Genomic DNA, 7,879 nt, shown 5'->3' on the forward strand with positions numbered 1-7,879 from the left:
ATTGAACAGCATTACTGAAAATGGCTGGGATGTAAAGGTGCTGACCTTAGTAACTTTAGGTATGAGTGGCTTCTGTGAGACTAAGGCAAAAGGAACTGAACGTGAACACTGTACCCTAATTCATAAAGTTTTGTCCTGTGGCAGTATGAGTTTAAAACTCTGACACTGTTATGCATGTATACTGAAACTGAGAAATTAAATGAATTGTGGATTACAGGAACCTGATTTCTCACTGTTGGAGTATTTACAATAAGCAAAAGAAATAGCCTAGGCTGACTGATGTGGTAATAATCTTGAGTTGAAGACATCAATATGAACTCGTATGTACCATATATGAATAATGAGGGATAGATATACAGCTATTTATGGCCATGTGCATGTACATGTGTTGCTATACAGACATATTTTCTTGCTATTTCAGCTGAGAGGGTCTAGAAGAAATGATAACCCAGCAGCAGTGAGCACACCCAACACCCAGACCTTGATTTCTAATACCTTTCTCCAATAAAAGGAACCAGAGATTTTTTGGGAAAATGACTGATTATAAACCTTGGTAGGAAATATACAAGCTGAACCTGGAGCATCTTGTATTGCCAGAAAATAAGAATGTACAGAAAAAGCACACACACATATACATAAATACACACACATTGATGGGCATAAGTTAAAGAGACAAGAAGCCAGCTGAAAGCTCCCAATGGCCAAAGCTGAAACAATTTAAGCAAGAAAACCAATAAAGTAGTATTAGATTATAACCCTAAGTATAAAATAGTCATGAATTCATACTGATGTAAAAGAATGGTTGAATACTTAAAGAAGAGTAGGAGAAGAGACAAATCTGCTATGCAAAAGATTTCCAAATACTTTATATAGATACTGTGCCCTCAGGAGGAAAAGCATAAATCCATTTCCTAAGACGAGGCTATGCATAGTGTCTTTTCTTCCAAAGACTGAAATATGGAGTATAAAAAAGGTTGGGTGGGAATAACTTTGCAGTGGAGAAACTTGACAAATACTACCTTAGAGAGATGATTAAGATTAACATCACCAATGATAAATCATGTTAATAATGCATATCCTTGGTATGATATGATGAAGATTTACCTCTGTGGTATTCCTCCCTAAAGCCCAAGCCCAGTTTACTCAAGAGGAAAACAGTAGAAAATTCCAACAGATCAGTATCATCCAAAATACCTGAAAATTGCTCCTCAAAACTGTCAAGTCCATCCAAAAAAAATAAGAAAAATCAGAGAAAATGTCACAGGCAAGAGGAGCCTAAGGAGACATGACTAAATGTAAAATCATATCGTAGGTGGGATCCTGGAATAGATGAAGGATACTGGGTGAAAAAAAATAAGGAAGTATGAATAAACTGCAGCTTTAATAATAAGAATTACATTTGAAAACAGCTCATACAGCTCAATAACAAAACAACAAACAACTCAATCAAAAAATGGGCAGAAGACCTAAATAGACATTTCTCTTAGACATTTCTGACATGTTCAACATCACTAATTATTAGAGAAATGCAAATCAAATCTATAGTGAGGTACCACCTCACACCAGTCAGAATGGCCATCATTAAAAGTCTACAAGTAACAAATGCTGAAGAGGGTGTGGAGAAAAGGGAACCCTGTTATACTATTGGTGGGAATGTAAATTGGTACAGCCACTATGGAGAACAATATGGAGGTTCCTCAGAAAACCAAAAATAGAATTACCATATGATCCAGCAATCCTACTCCTGGGCATATATCTGAACAAAACTATAATTTGAAAAGATACATGCACCCCAGTGTTCATTGCAACACTATTTACAGTAGCCAAGACATGGAAGCAACCTAAATGTCCATCGACAGAGGAATGGATAAAGGAGATGTGGTACATGTATACAATGAAATATTACTCAGCCATAAAAAAAAGAATGAAATAATGCCATTTGCAGCAACAGATGGACTTAGAGATTATCATACTAAGTCAGAAAGAGAAAGACAAATACCATATGTTATCACTTATATGTAGAATCTAAAATAACACACAAATGAACTTATTTACAAAACAGAAACAGACTCACAGACATAGAAAACAAACTTATGGTTACCAAAGGGGAAAGGGGGTGGAGGAGGGATAAATTACAAAGAAAGAAAACAATTATATTTGATCATTAATTATAACAAGTGTACCATACTAATGTAAGATGTTATTAGGGGAAACTGGGTGTGGGGTAAATAGGAACTCTCTTTACTATTTTCTCAGTGTTGCTGCAAATCTAAAGCCATTCCAAAAAATAAAGTCTATTTTTAAGAAATTAATGTGGCAAAAGATAGGTTCAGAAAAAGAAATAAGGAAAACTGAGAAAAATATTGCCTCTGATAAAAAGATGTAGAAAAATTCTTAGTCATTTAAATCTCTGAAGATACTGAACTGCAAAGAATATGAGTGAAATGACAAATAATCAAGTGTATTTTATATTGTACAGAATATTTCATATTATTAATAACTAGTACATTCACTAAAAATTATATTCTCTTAGGTTTTTAAAATATATATATATGTAGACATTGATTTTACTGAATTTGCTAGTTTGTGAACAGACTGTTATGGCATATATTTCCAAGATTTGAAGGAGTTTTTATTACTAGAAATTATTTTTTGGCCACTAGAGGAAATAACAGCTTCTGAAAATGATATATTCAAAGTAAAAAATTGTTTAGGATTATATTAAATAACTTAATACTATGCTGAATAATCTTTATTCCTTCTGTATATTCATGGAGTGGGATATTTTTAGACTCTGCATATAATTTACATAGTTTATCAAAATTCTATATGTCTGCAATAGGTAAGCTAATTTTCCTTGCTTAAAAAGTTCTGAGAAATATATGAAAAAGAGAGAGAGAGAGAAGCCCCTGACATTCAGAAGCTGGTCTGACAGTCACATCTAAGCCATTTATTCTCCCATTTGATAAACAATTTCACAATATACCAATTTCAGACAAGATTACTCTGAGACACAATCATGAAAAACAGCAAGGCCACTTCATAATTTTGTCTAAGAACAAACAAAAACATGGGAACTCCACCACCCACAAGAAAACACTCTCCTTGTTCAGACACTAAACGAGTTCCTGCTACTTCTTTACCCATAGCACTGCCCCTGCTTTCTGACAGTGTTCATTCCTGAGGGCGGTCTCTTCCTTACACCCTTTCCCAAATCACCCAACCAGAATTTAAATCCCATCGCAGATTCTTTCTCACACCCTCTTATAAGAAACTCCACGTTCCTCCATGGTGTATGCTCTCCTTTGACGAGGTGAGTACCTGATTTGTTCACATCTGGCATCACAAAAAATAGAGAACCTTTACAGTTCAGAAGATCTAATCAGCAAATTCTCTCTGTAAATTACTTACCCTTGGAAAAAAGTTAGCATACTAGTTCTTTCAGGGTATTAAAATAACTACTAAAATAACTTCTCAACAGAGTTTATTATAATAAAAAACACTTTTTTTGGTAACTGCAGAGCAGATTGCCATCTTTCTCATCCACTTGGCCAGATCTTCCCAGCCACTAAGCTTGTCCTGTTTTCCCCTCTGTCTTGCGTCTTGCTGCTCATCGCTCTGTTTGACTTCTCCATTTATAAAGCGTGAGCAGTACCAACACAGAACAGCCTGTTACAGAGGCTTAGTTCTTTATCAAGGCAAAGATTCAAAGATTCCCGAACTGTAAGAAGGGATCAGATCTACAGTAAGAGGCTGCCAGAACATAAATATTAACCCTATGTGTGCTTTAAAGTAGGCTGTGGTGGTTAGAGTATAACATGAAACTGTTATGCAAAATGTTTATTCTTGTTTTGGAAGGACAAAATTCAAGGATATTTCTTATCCTTTCTTCTAATGATGCTAGAGGTTCTCTAGTGCATTCAATTCTGTATCTAACTCTTATGCTAACAGTTTGTGTAATATTGGGCAGCCATATAAATAGTTACTCAGTTTCTTTCTCCTTTAATAAGTATCCATTGCTTTAGACAAACTGGACTGAACAATGTTCTTAAAGGAATAATAAAAAAAAAAACTGGGTATCTAGTTGTTAATCAATTTGTCTACTTATCTATCATTTATCTGTTCATTCACCCATCAATCCATTTATTCATTAATCTATCTAACTTATTGATTGCCTGTCATTTATCTCTTATAGTTGAAGTCCTTGCTTTGTTGGTTTATCACCTGTGTCATGTGATTTGGAGCAGGTTACCTCTCTAACCTCATCTCACACCACTCTCCCACTCATTGGCCTCCATCACAGCTGGCAAAGTCTGATCTTAGGAGCTTTGCATTTTCTCTCTAATGCCTGAAAAGCTCTTTGACAGATATTTGGCTTTCATTCTGCTTTTCTTCAGGTCTTCAGTCATGTGTTACCTCTTCATGAGAATTTCCTTGAATCCTTCCTAAAATTATGTCCCTTCTCCATGACACTTCCTATTCCTAATTCTCTATTTCCTTCTTCTGCTTAAAACAAATATTATAATTGTTTTATTTATATATTTTACTTATTTTGTCTCTTATCTTTCTCCTCAACTAGAATGTGAGCTCTACTAGGGCAGAGATGTCTGTTGGTTCAGCGCTGCTTCCCCAGTGTCTAGAATGGAACTTGCCCATAGAAATCTGCATTAAAAATTACTTGGATTCATGGAGCTCTTGAGAAGATAAAAAGACATGGTGCAAGTAAGGTGCTTGCCACTGAACCTGGTACAGACTATAGACTAAATAGATGGTACACATTGTCTTGTATTATTTTATGTAACTTCATTCAGAGAACACTTACCACCACCATGAAACTCAAGTACTCATCATTCTCTTGGAGGGTATTATTATTATTAGTTATTTAGTTGTTATTAGAGAAATTACTAGGTTTTAGTCATAGACTATATATAAATGTATATATAAATATCCACAGATACTAGACATGACATCATTATATTTTTACAAGAAAATATATTTTGAGTAACTTACCATAACTATGAGGTTATGACTTAAGTAACACATGACAATAAGTTTCAGTGGCATTTGCATAACTATAACTCAATCATAATATTCATAAGCAAGTCAGAATCATTGTAGATAAGTATAGCTTTAATGAATGCAGTTAATTAACCTTAATTTACATTTAAATAATAATTTTGAACTTTCACCTAGTAGAGAAAAGCAACACATTATTCTCTATCAATTTTAAAGTTTCAGCTCCTTATAGAGTTAATTCGTCCACTTTTTCTTGGTGTTGGAATATAAAATAAAATGTGTATACCTATCTAATGTGACATAAATAATAGGAGTGACATCTATGATGATTAGTCATATGATTGCCTATGCCTCTTAAAATTATAAAATTGTAGCTTCCAGTCAGAAAACATTTCATGTATTAAAAGCATCACCAACCAAAATATAAATCACGAGTTGTGGTACAACTTGAATGGAAAATGTGTATAGTATATACATGGAGGTAATGCATGGTAGTTTCTAGTATCTGGTTTATATCAGGGACAATATGATGAAACAACTAGATAATTTTTGGTGAAATAAAAAAAGCTTTAAATAAAAAGTTTAAAGTGCTAATAGCCTTGTCTTTTTAATTTACCAAGAATGTGGATTCATAAGTCAGAATGCTTCTCTTTTAACCCTGGAAGTATGACTTTGAGTAAATCACCTCACCTCTCCAAGCTTAATTTTTCTCTTATTTAAAAGAGCAATAATATTATAATCCACATAATCTTTATACATATAACATTATCCACATAAACCTTTTTAAAAATAAGTATTTAATAAATAATAGTACTAGTAGTAGTTATAATCATAGTAATAGTATTTGCAACAGGGGAAAGACTAGCCTTACTATGATACTAAAGATACTAAGGAACTATCCTTGATAGTTCTTTTCCTCACATTTATGAGTCTTGCACCTCTTGAAGGGGAGAATTACAAGGTGAGAAAGATACCCCCTTGTCCCCAGGTTGGGTCAGTCTTCTCTGTAGATCCCCAAGGAAGCAGCATTGCACCAACCCTGTGGCTTCCCAAACACAAACCTGGCATGAAATCTATTCCGTTTGTCCCAAATTAGATTACTATCATGATGTCTGTAAACTAATGAACATGTAATCTGTGTACAAGGAAAAGGAGGTGAATGTGACACCCATCTTGCTATTACTCTGCACAAGGTAATACCTGATGTCTCTAAATCTTGGTCATTTTATGTATATCGTTTGGGTGGCACTATCCCATTGACCAATCTAGTCTCTAATTAAAAGCACCTATACAAGGAGGCAACAGTTTGCTGTCCTACATGGAAAACAAAGAAGTTTAAAATCTGACATTATGCCCTTTTTTAATTGCTGGGTGAGGAAGTTTCCACTCTAGGTATTCAAACAGGCCAGTTTCCAAATTAAATAGGGCTGAAAAACAAACTCATTGTGAGAAAAAGTACCTCTTATGTAAGAAAATTTAGACTGTGACTTTATTTTACTGTTCCATTTTTTTCTAACATCTTTATTGGAGTATAATTGCTTTACAATTGTGTGTTAGTTTCTGCTTTATAACAAAGTGAATCAGCTATACATATACATATATCCCCATATCTCCTCCCTCTTGTGTCTCCCTCCCACCATTTTAAAACATATTCCAAAAATAACTATTTCAACACTCAGTATCATTATATATAGGTATGTGAGAATGGATACATGTGTATGTATGGCTGAGTCACTTTGCTCTGCACCTGAAACTATCACATTCTTAATCAGCTATACTCCAATATAAAATAAAAAGGTTAAAAGAATTATTATAGGTATATGAACTTTTTTTTTTTTTGGATGGAGAAATCAGGGCATTTTATTGATGATGGCAACGTACACGACTTCACGCTTAGGTCACGCGGTCGCGATAAGGCCCTAGCCCAGGCCTTATGCTTCTCCTCAGGATCCCTGGGGGCAAACTTCTCCTGCAGTTTCTTCCACACGCCTTTATTCATCTCCTTAAACTCTTCCAAGGTATCTGTGGACAGGACCAGCTTGTATTCTTCCAGGGACAGGCCACTGAAGCTTGTGTCTCTGGGGCGAGGGTACTTGTGTTTGTAGTAGTTTGAATGGAGAGGTGCTAAGCTCTCGTACTTCTAATCACAGGCCTCAGGCTCTGCAATCTGGGTGTTCTCTCCCTCCCTAAAGGCGTGCACTACCCGCTCCCACTGATAAGCGCCCAAGTCCCGGCCTCATTTGGTCTCGTCCACTGGCCATTCCTCACAGAGTCTGAGAAAATTCTGGTAGCGGCTGGCTGCCATTTGGGGCCTGAACTTTATTTTTAAGAGTGCTTTCAAGTCAATTTATCAATTCCCCAGAGATATAGGACACATTTAATTAACAGATATATTTTATAAATGACAGCACAGAAGAATGTGAAAATACTGAAGAAAGGAGAGACAGAGTCAGAAAGCTGGATTGGAGCAGATGAAAGAACAGATTTTGTTTTGGGACCACCAGGGATCTCTTCCAGATACCCAGTATCCCATCGTGGATATCTGGCAGTTCTCAGCCATACTAAAATCTCCCATCTTCAGTTACTATTCTTATCTAGGGTATGACAGTTGATAAAGCTATTAAAAAGTCAGATTTAGAGTGGACCACAACAATGAATTTTAACTCATAATTCTGCTAAAATGTCTCCAAACCATCCACATTTTTCTTAAATTTGTAGTTATATTATTTATATATTTTAAACTATTCATAATTTGCAGATATAGAGAGTCTATACCAAAAACTCAGCAAAGTTTTTGGGTGAAATAGATCGTAGTGAGCCGTCACATCAAAGTCAGTTTTACATTTTAGATTTAAATTGGCTT

At 35.1% G+C, this 7,879-nt stretch overlaps 1 pseudogene; it reads right to left on the reverse strand.

Annotated features, from left to right (window-relative positions):
* Positions 1-3,139: 3,139 nt before the first annotated feature.
* Positions 3,140-7,321, reverse strand: LOC137758883 (ubiquinol-cytochrome c reductase complex assembly factor 2 pseudogene; annotated as a pseudogene).
* Between the last annotated feature and the right edge of the window lie 558 nt (positions 7,322-7,879).

The sequence above is a fragment of the Eschrichtius robustus genome, chromosome 2 (assembly GCF_028021215.1).
Source record: "Eschrichtius robustus isolate mEscRob2 chromosome 2, mEscRob2.pri, whole genome shotgun sequence".
In the NCBI taxonomy this organism is placed as follows: Eukaryota; Metazoa; Chordata; class Mammalia; order Artiodactyla; family Eschrichtiidae; genus Eschrichtius; species Eschrichtius robustus.